At 41.3% G+C, this 19067-nt stretch overlaps 1 protein-coding gene across 3 annotated transcripts in view; it reads left to right on the top strand.

The window, feature by feature from the left end:
- Nucleotides 1-19067, top strand: part of mctp1a (multiple C2 domains, transmembrane 1a) — a 553815-nt gene that overhangs the window by 321779 nt on the left and 212969 nt on the right. The gene's annotated exons all lie outside the window — the stretch shown is intronic.

A 19067-nucleotide genomic window follows, 5' to 3' on the forward strand; every position in this document is an offset into this window, starting at 1 on the left:
TTCTATCTTAACATCAACATTTTTGAAGCAATTAGTCAGTGAGATGGCCAAGGGCAGGTTCGCTGTCTTGCCTTATTAAAAAATCTAGAAATTTATTTCCTTGTAATTGATCAGTTGCCTTTTTTTATTCTGATTTAATCTGTATTCTTCATTAATTGGATTTTAGTTCCTTACAGTATTGTGTAACAGAGGAGAGCAAAATTAAGTCTTCAACCATTAATACTGACCCAAGGGAATGAAGCAATATAAATTAGAGTCTAGATGAGTTTTTTTTATGTAAATATGAAGGTGGCTAGATTTTTGTAGTCAGGGAAATGATCTCAAATGTAAGGTAGGCTGTTCAGGAAATACATCTTACAGTCAGAGGTCACTCTTATAGGTACCTCCTCTGGTCATCCAAGTGTGTATGTCTGTGGTCTTCAGCTGCTGTAGCCCATCCACTTCAAGGATGTTGTGTTGTGTTCAGAGATCCTCTTCTGCACAGCGCTGTTGTAACTCCTGGTTATTTCAGTTAGTGTCACCTTCGTGTCAGCTTGAACCAGTCTGATCATTCTCTGACATCTCTTATTAACAAGGTATTTTCTCCCGCAGAACTGCTGCTCACTTTTTTTTGTTTTTCACACTATCCTCTGTAAACTCTGGAAACCAATGTGTGTGAAAATCCCAGATCAGCAGTTTCAGAGTTCAAAGTTCAAAGAGATTCCATGGTATACTTTCAAAGAGGTTGGGAAATCCTCATTAATGTCCTGTTCAATGTCAGTCCCAAAAACTGATCAACCGGTTATTTATCACTTTGCCATTCTATGGTGCACAAAAATAGATGGATGTTATAAAATCATATAAATGCATATTCTCTCTTGTTATTTAACCTTTCATGTAGGAAACCTCTAGTCATACAAATATTAATTAGAGCAAATGAGCTTTGCAGCTTAAACTGCATCTGTGGAACCTCCACATTCGTCAAGTACCACCAATTTGTAATGATCAGTGTGTGCAAAAATCATGTGCTGGGCAGTATTTTGCCCAGTGAAAGCAACACGTGTGCACTGAATTTTATGTAGTTTATAGAGGTACTCAGCTGTCAATTAGAACTTTGATCTCCTCTAGGACAGATCATTTTTGCTCTTGTTCATCTGCACTCTACACATGGTAGGCCTACAGTGGGTAATGAAGGATTTTCTTGCTGGAGTTTTTGTACACCAGCTATATGTAATTTGCTTAATAAGTGACACTTTGAAAAGTCAGTTTTCCAAATTTCACCCAACTTCTTCCCACCTGCAAATTCTCTAGTAACTTTTGCATCACAATATACGCAGGTGACAACAGTTCTTGTATTGTACATAAATATTTCTCATTGCTGCACGTTCCTGGCCTCATGAGCTTTCGGTGTAGCAGTTCCTACTGCTTCATTGAGCCATCCTGTTTAAATGAACTAGCAGTTCTTTTACACTTCATGCCCTTTGTTTTCTTGGAATTTGATAGAGTGAATCAATAATTTCTTCAATAAAAACTGTATAAATAAGCCAGTTCAAAAATCTGCAGACAAATCATTGCAAACTCCACATTGTCAACACCATCCGCACCAGAAACCAGAAAAGGAAGTGTGATTGTGTACAATCATGAAAGATACTTGAACATATTAACGAGGTACGGGGTGACAACCATTTATGCGCAATCTAAATTCCTTTGTGCTCTAGCAGCAAAAGATGTGCGTGCCCGCACACATGCACAACTTAGAGGGGACATTGCCACCAACCCTTTGTTTCTTACTCCCAACTACAGCATCCCCGGCATCTTTTATCTCTATGTATTAAATAAGCTTTTATAAATTGCCTTACATTTAAGGTGAGAGGGTGTAAGTTCAAAAAAGATGTGAGGAGCAAGTTTTTTTTTACACAGAGTGGTAGGTGCCTGTTATGCCTGGGCTGGTGGTAGAAGCAGATACATAGCAGACGTTTAGACAGGTCACGAATGTGAGGAAAATGGAAGGATGTGGACATTGTGTGGGCAGAGGGGATTAGTTTACTTGGCCATTTGATTACTAATTTAATTGGTTTGGTACAGTATTATGGGCTGAAGGGCCTGTTCCTGTGTTGTACTGTTCTAATGTTATCTGAGCCAAAGGAGAAATGATGGGGAAAGAGAAAAATCAGGTTTTTTTTATGAGGTTCTTAAGAATGATAAGTTTAGCAAAAGAAGGTTGGAGTACAATGTGTAAAATCAGAACTACTGATGGTTATTTTCCACATAAAATCAGACTTGGGTTTGCTGACAATGAGTGCGAGATTGTTGCTGTGACACCATTCAACCAAATGATATCACTGTACCATATTTCATTTCTGTATGCCTCCTGTGATTCTACCAACAACAGTGGTGCCATCAGTAAATTTGTGGACTTGTAGACAAAATAAGTGCAGGATTATGCTTAACAGGTCTGACAGCATCTTCAAACAAATCTATTAACTGACCCATATGTTTCCTTGTGTTGATGTTTCACATCATTATATAATATTTAACATTTTTCCATATTTAACATTTCAGATTTATAATCATCATAGCAATTATTATTGTCTATAATAAAAAAAGATAATATTACCATTGGTTGCTTAAAGGGAGGGGAGTGGCTCCGCAGCTTCATCTGAATTCTTCAGTACAATGCCAGATTTGCCTTGGAGATTTGGACAATGTAAATTTCTTCCTGCAGAGTATTTCATGACATGAATAATCTGATTTGCACACGACTGCAGCTATATCATCCATCTTTCTATATTCTTGTTAAACATGTCTCTACATCTGGATATATTTCACTTGTATATGTAGTGTATACAGTACTGCGCAAAAGTCTTAGGCGTATATATACATACATATACACACACACACCAAGGGTACCTAAGACATTTGTGCAATACTGTATTTGTCAACATGGAGCAGAGAGTGAGTTTGTAAATCTGGCAGGAGCAAAGGATGTTGGGAATAGAGAGGGTGGAGCACCATGGTGGGAATGTAGGGCAAGAGGCAGAGAAGGAGGTCCAGGGGTGGGAGGGATGGCATGGGTGAAGATAAACCCAGCCCTGAGGCACCAGGCAAGGTCATTCAATTCCAAACAACTAGCTATTGATCATTACAGAATGTCTCCCTGGTGCTTCCTGCTCCTTCCCCTCTCCCTTCCCCCTTTCTCTGCCCTCTTCCCACTCTACGTCCTACTGTGCAAAAGTCTTGTGATATATATGTGCCAAAAAGACTTATGCACACACAACTGTATTTGTTTGCATTTCCTGCTCTTCAGCCTTTAAAATTTTTTTCCTAATTTATGTTCAGACCTTTCCACTCATTGGCAGTACGTTGACCGTACTAATAATGGAACTCCCTCATGTAACATAATCAGAATCATAAACAAGAGAAAATCTTCAGGTGCTGCCTGACCTGCTGAGTTCCTGCAGAATTTTTTGTGTGTTGCTCAGGTATATTATCACTGACATAGGTCATAAGATTTATTGTTTGCAGAAGTAGTACAGTGCCAGGATTAAAAATTACTACAAGTTGCCTTCTTCGTATGGCTGCCATCAGGGAGGAGGTACAGGAGCCTGAAGACACATACACAACATTTCAGGAACAGCTTCTTCCCCTCCATCATCAGATTTCTGAATGGACATTGAGCCATGAACACTACCTTACTATTTTCCCTCTCTTTTTGGACTACTTATTTGATTTAATTTTTTTATATACAGTAAATACTTATTGTAATTTACAGTTTTTAAAAATTATTATTTATTGCAATGTACTGCTACCTCAAAACAACACGTTTCAAGACATATGCCGGTGATATCAAACCTGATTCTGAAAAAAAAATGAAAGGTGAATAATGAGGTAGCTGATGGATTCATGGAATCCCTCAAAAAGCTGGTGGTGGAGGAGAAAGAGGCTGTTCCTAAAATTACTGTGAACATCTTCTGACTTCTGTACCTCCTCCCTGATGGGAGTGGTGTGAACAGGGTATACCGTGGATGGTAAAATTACTGTGAGCATCTTCTGACTTCTGTACCTCCTCCCTGATGGGAGTGGTGCGAACAGGGTATATCGTGGATGGTAAAATTACTGTGAGCATCTTCCGACTTCTGTACCTCCTCCCTGATGGGAGTGGTGCGAACAGGGTATATCGTGGATGGTAAAATTACTGTGAGCATCTTCCGACTTCTGTACCTCCTCCCTGATGGGAGTGGTGCGAACAGGGTATATCGTGGATGGTAAAATTACTGTGAGCATCTTCCGACTTCTGTACCTCCTCCCTGATGGGAGTGGTGTGAACAGGGTATATCGTGGATGGTAAAATTACTGTGAGCATCTTCTGACTTCTGTACCTCCTCCCTGATGGGAGTGGTGTGAACAGGGTATATCGTGGATGGTAAAATTACTGTGAGCATCTTCTGACTTCTGTACCTCCTCCCTGATGGGAGTGGTGCGAACAGGGTATACCGTGGATGGTAAAATTACTGTGAGCATCTTCCGACTTCTGTACCTCCTCCCTGATGGGAGTGGTGTGAACAGGGTATACCGTGGATGGTAAAATTACTGTGAGCATCTTCCGACTTCTGTACCTCCTCCCTGATGGGAGTGGTGCGAACAGGGTATACCGTGGATGGTAAAATTACTGTGAGCATCTTCCGACTTCTGTACCTCCTCCCTGATGGGAGTGGTGTGAACAGGGTATATCGTGGATGGTAAAATTACTGTGAGCATCTTCTGACTTCTGTACCTCCTCCCTGATGGGAGTGGTGCGAACAGGGTATATCGTGGATGGTAAAATTACTGTGAGCATCTTCCGACTTCTGTACCTCCTCCCTGATGGGAGTGGTGCGAACAGGGTATATCGTGGATGGTAAAATTACTGTGAGCATCTTCCGACTTCTGTACCTCCTCCCTGATGGGAGTGGTGCGAACAGGGTATATCGTGGATGGTAAAATTACTGTGAGCATCTTCCGACTTCTGTACCTCCTCCCTGATGGGAGTGGTGTGAACAGGGTATACCGTGGATGGTAAAATTACTGTGAGCATCTTCTGACTTCTGTACCTCCTCCCTGATGGGAGTGGTGTGAACAGGGTATATCGTGGATGGTAAAATTACTGTGAGCATCTTCCGACTTCTGTACCTCCTCCCTGATGGGAGTGGTGTGAACAGGGTATACCGTGGATGGTAAAATTACTGTGAGCATCTTCTGACTTCTGTACCTCCTCCCTGATGGGAGTGGTGCGAACAGGGTGTATCGTGGATGGTAAAATTACTGTGAGCATCTTCCGACTTCTGTACCTCCTCCCTGATGGGAGTGGTGTGAACAGGGTATATCGTAGATGGTAAAGGTCGTTAGTGATGCATACTGCCTTCTTGAGGCACCACCTCTTGAAGTTGTTCTCAATGGTGAGGAGGGTTGTGTCCATGATCATTTATCGAATTTTGAGCCACACACTCATGAGTTTGGAGAGAGTACCCAGCTAGTAAGTTATTTATTGTTCTCCAGAGCTAAATCCTCAAAACTTCTGAGAGAACATGGCATCATTCTTTGGAGCAGAATAAAAATACATTAAACCAGTGAATCTTTGGGGACTCATTGAGTCATAGCAAACTACAGCATAGGAACATATGGCCCATCTAGTCCTTGCTGAACTATTAATCTGAATAGTCCCATTGACCTGCACCCAGACCATTTCCCTCCCATTATGTTTTTTAAATGTTGAAATCAAACCTGCATCTGGCAAGCTGTTCCACAATCTCACTACCTTCTGAGTGAAGTTCCCTCTCAGGTTCCCCTTAAACATATCACCTTTTACCCTTAAGCCATGACCTCTAATTCTAGTCTCAACCAACTGCAGTGAAAAAAACCTTTGCTAATTAACTCCATTAATTTGTTTCTATTAAATAAACTGTAGTTAATCTCAGTGCAAACCTGTTGGTCTTGCTGTCAAGAAACCAGTGCAAAACATGTGCTGGTGACTTGTGAAAGTGGCCTCTGTTCTCTTTTCAATCTACATGCATAGTCAAATAGTTTCATTGTGTGTCAGGTCTGCTCTAGATATCTCCCCAGGACTTTCAGGGTGCGTACTCCCGCCTTAACCTATCAATTGTCTACCCTAAATTACTATCTAATATACATTAATAACAAACTAATCAAAGGGGAGTTGATGAGCATGTGTGAGAGCAACAACTTTCAGGTGTTACCTGAAAATAAGAAATGAGATCATGAGAGTTGGCTGGCTCCCAGCAGGTAAAGTAACCCCAGCATTCAATAGCAGAGGACATTATAAATTATCCCAGGTTAATGCCAGTTTAAGGAAGGTTATTTGATCTGACGTATTAACTTGTTTCTTCTTTCCAGAGATGCTATCAGATCTAACACTTGGTTTCATTTCTGATTTTATTTTGATTTCAACACTTTTAATAGAAGTTTGGATAAGTACATACACGGGAAGGGTGTAGAGGGCTATGGTCCAGGTGCATGTTGATTGGACTAGACGGAACAGACCAGATGGGCTGAAGGTCTGTTTCTGTACTCTAGTACTCTTTGACTCTATTTACAACATCTGTAATTTTTTGATATTCATTGTTGCCTGGTAATTACTGAGGTAGGGACATGTTCGGCACAACTTTGTGGGCCGAAGGGCCTGTATTGTGCTGTAGGTTTTCTATGTTGCCATTAAAATATATTCCAAACTTGTACTTTGATAAATATGATCATCACTGGAACTCAAGGGAAATGTCATGGCTAGGAACTTTGCCCCATGTGACCAGCATGCGAGTTTCATCCATCCACATTGACCGCTTACTGAGGTTACGTTCTCCTGATTAGTCCACTCATTAACCACAAAGAATTTCTGGAGTCATACACAGCAGCTGTAAATCACATGCATTAACGTATAACACAATAGATTCTGCAGATGCTGGAAATCCAGAGCAACGTACATAAAATGCTGGAGGAATACACTCAAAATGGTCAAGCACCATCTTTGGAGAGGAATAAGCAGTTGACATTTCGAGCTGAGGCCCTCTTTCAAGACTGAGCAGGAAGGGGGAAGATGTTAGAATAAAACCATGGCGAGAGGGGAAGGAGGATAGCCAGAGGGTGACTGGTGAAGCCAGATGGGTGGGAAAGGTAAAAGGCTGGAGAAGAAGGAATCTGAAAGGAAAGGAAAGTGGACCACAGGAGAAAGGGAATGAGGAGGAGACCTAGCGGGAAGTAATAGACAGGTGGGACAAGGCAAAAGGTCAGAGTGGAGAATAGAAGAGGGGAGGGGCAGGGAAGATTTGTTTACCTGAAGGAGAAATTAATATTCATGCCATCAGTTTGGGCATACCCAGAAAGAATATAAGGTGTTACTCTCCCACCCTGAGGGTGGTCTCATCTTGGCACAAGAGGAGGTAATGGACTGACACATTGGAACGGGAATGGGAATTAAAATGTTTGGCCATCGGGAAGTCCACCTTGTGGCAGATGGAGCGGAGGTGCTTGACGAAGCGGACCCCCAGTTTAAGACGGGTCTGTCCAATGTAGAGAAGGCCGTATTGGGAGCACTGGACACAATGTATCAGTCTTGGAATGTTGGCAGCAATGGCCAAATTCCCTTGACCTGCAAAGGCAGGAAGAAGTTACGAAACACGGCATCAATGACATCACCGATGCACTGAATGCCCTAAACAGTGACGTGCATGGACTCATCCTCTGAGTGACAAGCACAGAGTGATCGTGACCTTCAATGTGCAGAACAGTCCATAGTTCAGGACATTACCAGATCTCTACCTGCAGATGATGACAAAGCTGTATGTTCAGTAACTTTATAAATCATAGTTGCCCAATGCGATCTCCCTAAAGTGCTGGTGGATACACCCCATCTTCAGGTTCAAAGTAAATTTATTATCAAAGTATGTATATGTCACCATACTCAACCCTGAGATTCATTTTCTTGTGGGCATTCTCAGTAGAACAAAGAAATACAATGGAATCAATAAAAACACTACACACCAAGGCAATGTGCAAATAAATAAATAAAAGGTAACAAATGTGAAAATATAAAAAGAAAATCAATAATAATAACAAACAAAGAAATAAATAATATTGAGAATACAAGTTTAAATTCCTTGAAAGTATGTCCCTAGGTTGTAGAATCAATTCAGTGTCTATAGGACATAGGAGCAGAATTAGGCCATTCAGCCCATTGAACCTGCTCTGTCATTCCTTCATGGCAGGTTTATTATCCCTCTCAACCCCATTCTCCTGCCTTCTCCTGTAACCTTTAGGCCTTTACTAATCAAGAACATATCAACCTCTGCTTTAAATATACTTAATGACTTGTCCTCCACAGCCGACTGTGGCAATGAATTCCACAGAATCACCACCCTCTGGCTAAAGAAATTCCTCCTCATCTCTGTTCTACATAGACATCTCTCTTTTCTGAGATTCTCCTGGACTCCCCCAATATAAGAAACATTCTCGCCAGTAAAGAAAATGCACTCTCATTTTCAACTCCTTTGAAAAAGAACTCTTATCATTAGCCTTTCATTTCTGAGGCCCATTGAAACAACAATTAGGGAACTCTCTGTCTTCATCAAAATACTGATCAAACATCATGATTTTATGATTAATTCCTGTAGTCTTTCAAGTAAATGAGCTTTACAATTGAATATCTAGGCCGTAAATTTGGAATTAAATTGCCCAGTGTGTTCAGTATGTTCCAATTAAGTTTATTTTTCCTTATATTCAGTCATCTATATTTCATAAAATTTAGCCTCTGGGTTTTGGTTAATTGTGCTTTCTGAATTACGTCAACTAGCAGAGTCATGTTTTATTTTTAAAAGTTCTTAACTGATAACAGTGTGACCTTGCATATCCAAAAAGATGTGTTCACTTTCATTAGGAATTTGCAGAGTAATACGTGACTCTTCTCCTTTGGCATAGCAGCTCATAGGTATTTTACTTGGTGTTCATGACATCTAACTGCAACACTTCAGTCCAGTTTAAACCCTATTATTTTCAAAGTAAAGTCAAAGTTCAAAGAAAATTTATTATCAAAGTACATATATGTCACCACTTGCAACTCTGAGATTCATTGCCTTGCAGACATATTCAATAAATCTATAGGATAATAACCATAACAGAATCAATGAAAGATTGCACCAACTTGGACTTTCAACCAGAGTGCAGAAGACAACAAACTGTGCAAAGACAAAAAGAAATAATAATTAATAAACAATAAATATCAAGAACGTGAGATGAAGAGTCCTTGAAAGGAGTCCATAGGTTGTGGGAACAAGTAGTGATGAGGAGAGTGAAATTGAGTGAAGTTATCCCTTTTGGTTCAAGAGCCTGATGGTTGAAGAGGTAATAACTGTTCCTGAACCTGGTGGTGAGAGTCCTGAGGTTCCTGTACCTTCATCTTGATGGCTCAGTGAGAAGAGAGCATGACCTGGGTGGTGGGGGTCCCTGATGATGGATGCTGCTTTCCTGCAAAAGGGTTTCATGAAGATGTGCTCAATGGTGGGGAGAGCTGTACCTGTGATGGACTGGGCTGTATTCACTACAAAACTGCATTACAGGACATTGGTGCCATGCTGATAAGGACTGATAAGATCTTTCAGTCCTCAGGCAGATGCTTCCCTTTCCATTATAGTTTATTATCCAAGCGCTATCTTTTATGTTGTGCTGTACTTCACATGGTTCAATTAAAATGGGGATAATTAAAGTTAATTTTCTGCAAAGTTATATTTGATCAAAGATAAAGAAGATAGAGACATGGCTCATTCCACAGATTTATTATCTGTTCCCAAGAGGTTTTCATTCTTAAGAAGTATGATACTGATTTTGAACATTGAGATCCCTTTCTCTGTTATAATTGAATTTTTGTAGCAGCGATGCTATCAGATCTGGTCGAGCAGTGCCGCACCAATGCGGAGCTGGGGATCTGTCTTCAGATATCTACAGAACTAAACAAAAATCAAACTGAAGCTGCAGATGCTAGAAATCCAAAGTACCATCAGAAAATGTTGGAAAAACTCAGCAGGTCAGGCAACATCTTTGGAAAGAGAAACAGTTAATGTTTCAAGTGAGAGCCTTTCATTGGGATTGAGTTCCAGTGATGGGCCTAAACCTGCTGAAGTTGATGACAACCCATCTCCAGGTAACAGCAGGGTTTCATTTTGATATCCATAACTCAATTTTGTCCATGTCAGGAAGTACATAAAGCCTGCTTGATCATGGGCACTAACTTCCTTAGCATTGAGGACACCTTCGAAAGGCAATGTCACAAAAGGTGGTATCTGTCATTAAGGTCATAGCCTCTTCTCATCGCTACCCACAGAGAGGAGATACACAAACATGAAGACATATACTCAATGTTTTAGGAACAGCTTCTACCCCTCCACCATCAGATTTCTGAACAGTGCACGAACCTATGACCATTTGCTCTCTTTTTGCGTTGTTTATTGTTCTTATACGTCTTATTGCACCTAATAGTATTTTTTTTTGCATTGCAATCTGCTTCTGCCATAAAGCTGCAAATGTTCTGACATGTATTAGTGATAAAGATTCAGATTCTAATGGTATTGTATTCAATGGCAAATAATGGCAGTGTTCAGTTCTGGTTGCCTCAGTATGGGAAGGATCTGGAGGTTTTAGACATTTACCAGGATGCTGCCTGGATTAGTGAACATGTCTTATGAGAAAAGGTTTTCTGTTTAAGCGAAGGAGGATGAAAGGTGACTTGATAGAGGTGTACAAAATGATAGGAAGCTGAGATAGAATGGACAGACAATGGTTTTTCCCTAGGGCGGCACTGGCTAATAACTGAGGAGATATGTGTAAGGAGAGTGGAAAAAAGCTGGAAGGAGATACTGCATCAGGGGTAGGTTTTTTACATAGAGGGTGGAGAGTGCATAGAACACACTGCTGGGTGCAGGTAGAAGCACATACATAGAAACATAGAAAACCTACAGCCTACAATACAGGCCCTTCGGCCCACGAAGCTGTGCTGAACATGTCCCGACCTTAGAAATTACCTAGGGTTAACCATAGCCCTCTATTTTTCAAAGTTCCATGTATCTATCCAAAAGTCTCTTAAAAGACCCTATCGTATCCACCTCCGCCACTGTTGCCAACAGCCCATTCCACACACTGACCACTCTCTGAGAAAAAAAACTTAACCATCTCCTCTGTACCTATTCTCCAGCACCTTAAACCTGTGTCCTCTTGTGGCAACCATTTCAGCCCTGGGGAAAAGCCTCTGACTATCCACACGATCAATGCCTCTCATCATCTTATACACCTCTGTCAGGTCACCTCTCATCCTCCATCGCTCCAAAGAGAAAAAGCAAAGTTCACTCAACCTATTCTCATAAGGCATGCTCCCCAATCTAGGCAACATCCTTGTAAATCTCCTCTGCACCCTTTCTATGGCTTCCACATCCTTCCTGTAGCGAGGCAACCAGAACAGAGCACAATACTCCAAGTGGGGTCTGACCAGGGTCCTATATACCTGCAACATCACCTCTCGGCTCCTAAATTCAATTCCACAATTGATGAAGGCTAATACACCATATGCCTTCTTAACCACAGAGTCATCCTGCGCAGCTGCTTTGAGCATCCTATGGACTCGGACCCCAAGATCCCTCCGATCCTCCACACTGCCAAGAGTCTTGCCATTAATACTATATTCTGCCATCATATTTGACCTACCAAAATTAAGCACTTCACACTTATCTGGGTTGAACTCCATCTGCCACTACTCAGCCCAGTTTTGCATCCTATCAATGTCCCGCTGTAACCTCTGACAGCCCTCCACACTATTCACAACACCTCTAACCTTTGTGTCATCAGCAAACATACTAACCCATCCCTCCACTTCCTCGTCCAGGTCATTTATAAAAATCATGAAGAGTAAGGGTCCCATAACAGATCCCTGAGGCTCACCACTGGTCACCGACCTCCTGTAGAATACATCTACAACCACTCTTTGCCTTCTGTGGGCAAGCCAGTTCTGGATCCACAAGGCAATGTCCCCTTGGATCCCATGCCTCCTTACTTTCTCAATAAGCTTTGCATGGGGTACCTTATCAAATGCCTTGCTGAAATCCATATACACTACATCTACTGCTCTACCTTCATCAATGTGTTTAGTCACATCCTCAAAAAATTCAATCAGGCTCGTAAGGCATGACCTGCCCTGACAAAGCCATGCTGACTATTCCTAATCATATTGTACCTCTCCAAATATTCATAAATCCTGCCTCTCAGGATCTTCTCCATCAACTTACCAACCACTGAAGTAAGACTCACTGGTCTATAATTTCCTGGGCTATCTCTACTCCCTTTCTTGAATAAAGAAACAACATCCATAACCCTCCAATCCTCTGGAACCTCTCCCGTCCACATTGATGATGCAAAGATCATCGGCAGAGGCTCAACAATCTCCTCCCTCACCTCCTGCAGTAGCCTGGGGTACATCTCATCCAGTCCCAGCGACTTATCCAACCTGAAGCTTTCCAAATGCTCCAGCACATCCTCTTTCTTAATATCTACATGCTCAAGCTTTTCAGTCTGCTGCAAATCATCACTACAATCACGAAGATCCTTTTCCATAGTGAATACTGAAGTAAAGTATTCATTAAGTACCTCTGCTATTTCCTCCGGTTCTATACACACTTTCCCACTGTCACATTTGATAGGTCCTATTCTTTCATGTCTTATCCTCTTGCTCTTCACATACTTGTAGAATGCCTTGGGGTTTTCCTTAATCCTACCCGCCAAGGCCTTCTCATGGCTCCTTCTGGCTCTCCTAATTTCCTTCTTAAGCTCCTTCCTGTTAGCCTTATAATTTTCTAGATCTCTAGCATTGCCTAGCTCTCTGTATCTTTTGTAAGCTTTTCTTTTCTTCTTGACTAGATTTATTACAGCCTTTGTACACCACGGTTCCTGTACCCTACCATAACTTCCCTGTCTCATTGGAATGTACCTATGCAGAACTCCACACAAATATTCCCTGAACATTTGCCACATTTCTTCTGTACTTTTCCCTGAGAACATCTGTTTCCAAGTTATGCTTTCAAGTTCCTCCCTGATAGCCTTATATGTCCCCTTACTCCAATTAAACGCTTTTCTAACTTGTCTGTTCCTATCTCTCTCCATTGCTATTGTAAAGGAGATAGAATTATGATCACTATCTCCAAAATGTTCTTCCACTGAGAGATCTGACACCTGACCAGGTTAATTTCCCAATACCAGATCAAGTACAGCCTCTCCTCTTGTAGGCCCTTCTACATATGGTGTCAAGAAACCTTCCTGAACACACCTAACAAACTCCACCCCATCTAAACCCCTTGCTCTGGGGAGATGCCAATCGATATTTTGGAAATTAAAATCACCCATCATGACAAGTCTGTTATTATTACAACTTTCCAGGATCTGTTTCCCTATCTGCTCCTCGATATCCCTGTTACTATTAGGGACTTTTACACAGAGAGTGGAAGGTGCATAGAACACACGCCTGAGGTGCTGTTAGAAGCACGTATGTTAGAGACATTTACACGGAGACTAGAGGGTGCATAGAACACACGCCTGGGGTGCTGTTAGAAGTAGGTTTAAAGGTCAGCACATTTTGTGTGGAAAGAACTGTGCTTTGTCATATTGTATGTTTAAAGAAAGCACTTGAGACTGGCAAGAGAAAACAATTACAGACAGTGGAGAGGGAGAGGGAAGAACTTAGTTCTGCCATTTGTAGGAATGAATATATTAACGTAGTGTACATTACATTTTTGAATTTAATAATGAAACAGGAGCTCGTTCAAAAATAGAGATGTCTATAAATCAGATGTTGTTAACTCAGGACTATCTGTACACCATGCAGTTTCTGTGTGCTCTTTATTTTTAAGCCATTACCAAGCTGTTTGATGTTATTATAACTTTATTTGTAAATATTAATAATGTCTTACATTTAGAATAATATTTAGTTTATATGATTTGAATGAAGGTCAGAAGGAATTTTAAGATTTGCTTGTCAGTTTCCAACTTTATCCAGAATTGAAAGGCTGTACATTGATTTAAAATAGTCTCTGGAGATCAGTCCTGTCAAGTATAACTGCACAGGAATTCCATAACATATCAATTAAACTTTAAATCTTGTCTTCCATCAATCTATATTCAAAATTTGTTCACACTTTATTTTGTTTTAATCTGATTCTCCGAGCTTTTGTTAAATCTCCCTTTTTATGTTCAACATTTTAATGAGGAACTTCCTGAAAGATACAGTGGTGGTAATAATGATGATAATAATAACAATACTAAACACTGCTAGAACAATCTGTAAGGTCCTAGCAATTGAGAAATGAGAGTGCTTGGCTCAGGTTTTACCAATTTGAGCTGAGAGAAAAAGAATAATATTGTCTTTATTCATACAGCACATTTCTTTCAGATGGCATAGTTCAAAGTGCTTTGCAATGGGATAAAAGTACAAATATGAAAAATAGTTATAAAAAGTAAAGATAAAAGACAAAGAGATGTTTGTTAAAAGCAACGCTAAGTAAATAAGATTTGAGTGGGCATCTGAGAGTCAGCTGAATCCACACCCCTCTATCACTTCATGCTCTGACCAATCAAGAACCTATCAACCTCTGCCTTACATACACGTAAAGACTTGGCCTCCACAGTTGCCTGTGGCAAAGAATTCCACAAATTCACCACTCTCTGGCTAAAGAAATTCCTCCTCATCTCCATTTTAAAAGGATGCCTTGCTATTCTGAGGCCGTGTCCTCTGGTCTTAGACTCTTCCGTCATAGGAAACATTGTCTCCACTTCCACTCTATCAAGACCTTTCACCATTCAATATGTTTCAATAAGGTCACCCCTTATTTTCCTGAATTCTAATTAATAGAGGCCCAGAGCCATCAAATGCTTTTCAAATGACAAGCCATTCAAGGCTGGAATCATTTTTGTGAACCTCCTTTGAAACCTCTCCAGTTTCAGCAAATCCTTTCTTAGATAAGGGGCCCAAACTGCTCACAATACTGCAAGTGAGGCCTCACCAGTGCTTTATAAAATCTCACCATTACATCCTTACCTTTATATTCTAGTCCTCTTGAAATGAATGCCAACATTGCATTTGTCTGCCTCACCACAGAGTTAACCTGCAAATTAGCCTTCAGGGAATCCTGCACGTAGACTCCAAAATCCCTTTGCACCTCAGAGTTTTGGTATTTTCTCTCCATTTAGAAAGTAGTCAATCCTTCCATTTCTTTTACCGAAGTGCGTGACCATTTGCTTCCTGACTCTCTATTCTATCTGCCACTTCTTTTCCCATTCTCTTAATCTGTGTAAATTTGTCTTCTGTAGCCTCTCTGCTTCCGCAAAAGAAACTGCCTCTCCACCTCTCTTCATGTCGCCTGCAAACTTCAGTAGCCAAATACCAACTCTCACCTCCCTTTTACTCTTCATATTGCTGAACAAAGCATTTTGTATCCTGCTTTTTATTATTGGCGAGTTTGCCCTCATATTTCATCATTTCCCTTCTTATAGCTTTATTAATTGCCTTTTGTTGGATTTTAAAAACTTCCCAATCATTTAACTTCTCACTCATTTTTGCTACCTTATATGTCCTTTCCTTGGCTTATATGCAGTCCTTAACTTCCCTTGTCAGAGTTGGTTGCCTAGCCTTGCCATTTGAGAACTTCTGTGGGACATATCTATCCTGCGCCTAATGAATTATTCCCAGAAACTGCAGCCATCTCTGCTCTGCCGTCATCCCAGTATCCTCCTCCAATCCACCTGGGCAAGCTCCAGTGACAGTGAGGTCACTGTGGTGACCTCAAGGTAACAGTGAGAAAAGGACATGCCCTGGGTGCTGGGGGTCCTTAATAATGGATACTGCCTTTCTGAGACACCGCTCCTTGAAGACGTCCTGAGTACTTTGTAGGCTAGTACCCAAAATGGACTCGACTAAATTTACAACCCTCTGAGGTTTCTTTCGGTCTGGCGCAGTAGCTTTCCCCCGTCCCCCCGCCCCCCAATACCAGACAGTGATGCAGCCTGTCAGAATGCTCTCCACGGTACATCTATAGAAGTTTTTGAGTGTATGTGTTGACATACCAAATCTCTTCAAACTCCTGATGATATATTGTTGCTGTCTTGCCTTCTTTATAACTGCATCGATATGTTGGGACCAAATTAGATTCTCAGAGATATTGACACCCAGGAACTTGAAATTGCTCACTCTCTCCACTTCTGATCCCTCTATGAGGATTTGTTTGTGTTCCCTTGTCTTACCTTGTGGTCAGCAGCACAGGAGCGCCGCAGGGAACCGTACTCTCTCCGGTCCTGTTCACCCTGTACACATCAGACTTCCAATATAACTCGGAGTCCTGCCATGTGCAGAAGTTCGCTGATGACACGGCCATAGTGGGGTGTGTCAGGAATGGACAGGAGGAGGAGTATAGGAAACTGATACAGGACTTTGTGATATGGTGCAACTCAAACTACCTGCGTCTCAATATCACCAAGACCAAGGAGATGGTGGTGGACTTTAGGAGATCTAGGCCTCATATGGAGCCAGTGATCATTAATGGAGAATGTGTGGAGCAGGTTAAGACCTACAAGTATCTGGGAGTACAGTTAGACGAGAAGCTAGACTGGACTGCCAACACAGATGCCTTGTGCAGGAAGGCACAGAGTCGACTGTACTTCCTTAGAAGGTTGGCGTCATTCAATGTCTGTAGTGAGATGCTGAAGATGTTCTATAGGTCAGTTGTGGAGAGCGCCCTCTTCTTTGTGGTGGCGTGTTGGGGAGGAAGCATTAAGAAGAGGGACGCCTCACGTCTTAATAAGCTGGTAAGGAAGGCGGGCTCTGTCGTGGGCAAAGTACTGGAGAGTTTAACATCGGTAGCTGAGCGAAGGGCGCTGAGTAGGCTACGGTCAATTATGGATAACTCTGAACATCCTCTACATAGCACCATCCAGAGACAGAGAAGCAGTTTCAGCGACAGGTTACTATCGATGCAATGCTCCTCAGACAGGATGAAGAGGTCAATACTCCCCAATGCCATTAGGCTTTACAATTCTACCGCCAGGACTTAAGAACTTTTTAAAAGCTATTATTAATGCTTTTTGAGATAGTGATTTAGATGCATATCATATTTTTTTTACTGAGTTAAGTATTGTATGTAATTAGTTTTGCTACAGCAAGTGTATGGGACATTGGAAAAAAGTTGAATTTCCCCATGGGGATGAATAAAGTATCTATCTATCTATCTATCTATCTATCTATCTATCTATCTACCTTTCTGAAGTCCACAATCAGCTCTTTGGTCTTACTGATGTTGAGTGTGAGGTTGTGACTGCAACACCACTCAACTAGCTGATATATCTTGCTCCTGTACACCCTCTCATCTCCATCTGAGATTCTACCAACAATGGTTGTATCGTCAGCAAACTTATATTTGAGCCATGACTAGCCACATAGTCATGGGTGTGGAGAGCGCAGACCAGGGTAGGTCTTACACAGTGAATGGTAGAGCACTGAGGAGTGTGGTAGGACAGAGCGACCTAGGAAAACAGGTCCATAATTCCTTCTGTGTGGTGTCACAGGTGCATAGGATCATGTAGAAAGCCTCTGGCACATCCTTCTTAAATCAAAGTATTAAGTGAGTACTAGAATTGGGAAGTTATGTTGAAATTGTATAAGATGTTGGTGAGGCCAGATTTGAAGTATTGTGCGCAGTTTTGGAAAGTTTATAGGAAAGATGTCAATAAGATGAAAGATTGCAGGGAAATTTTTCAAGGATGTTGCCAGGACTTGAGGACCCAAGTTACAAGGAAAAGTTGAGTAGTTTAGGACTTTTTCCCAAAAAGAGCATAGTAGATTGAGGTGAGATTTGATAGGGGAATACAAAATTACGAGGGATAGACTATAGATAGGGTAAATGCAAGCAGGATTTTTCACAAAGTTAGATGGGACTAGAACTTAAACACGTTTAAGGGGAAACGTGAAATAGTTAAGGGAAACTTCTTCTCTCAAAGGGTGGTGAGAATTTGGAATGAGCTGCCAGCAGAAGTGGTGCATGCGAACGTAATATCAATGTTTAAGAGAAGTTTGGATAGGTACATGGATAGTAGGCATATGGAGAGCTATGGTCCAGGTGCAAGTCATTTGGAGTAGGCAGTTTAAATAGTTTCAGTATGCACGGTCTGGACTGAAGGGCCTGTTTCTGTGCTGTAGTGTTCTTTGACCCAATACATCGACTGTCTGTTTCCTTGCACAGGTGTTGCCTGACCTGCTGTGTTCCTCCAGCTGTTAGTCTTTGCTCCCGATTCCGACATTTACTGTCACTTGTGTCTCCACTTCCTTTTTATGTGTTTGGAATAGAAAAATGAGCCACAATATCAGATGTGGTACTTTTTACCTACCCTGATTGATTGGGACCTGTTTAAAATAGTATTGTAATGACATGTCATATTTGCTTACTACATTCCTAGCCACAATCAACCTAATTATTTGCTTCTATTATGATCCACACTACATTGGTACCAGCTTCAGTAAGACACACAAATCATAATCCAATTAAAACTCAGTAGCTTCACAGGCAAGTAGCTGCACAGATGTTTTGTTTTCTAGTATTTTTGCTGGGATGAAAGAAGGGCTTAGATAACTCAACCTGGGCAGTTCAGTTGTGTAGCAGTTAGTGTAACACGACTACAGTGCCAGGGACCCAGGTTCACTTCCACCGCTGTCTGGAAAGAGTTTGTACGCTCTCCCCGTGACCATGCAGGCTTCCTCCAGGTGCTCTGGTTTCCTCCCACAGTGCAAAGTTGTACAGGTTAGGAGGTAAATTAGTAAATGGGTGTAATTGGACAGTGAGAGCACATTGGGCTGGAGAGAGCCTGTTACTACACTCTATCTCTAAATCAAAAAATATAGACGTAGTCTTATGGAACCATATCTCAGGAACGTCTGGGCCTCTGCTGACCTCAGTTTAAAACTAATAATTTTAGAAAAATTTATTTGTGGCAATGAATTAAGCCCATTTCCTTTAATTGTGTAAATG

The sequence above is a fragment of the Hemitrygon akajei genome, chromosome 2, assembly GCF_048418815.1.
Source record: "Hemitrygon akajei chromosome 2, sHemAka1.3, whole genome shotgun sequence".
NCBI classification, from domain to species: Eukaryota; Metazoa; Chordata; class Chondrichthyes; order Myliobatiformes; family Dasyatidae; genus Hemitrygon; species Hemitrygon akajei.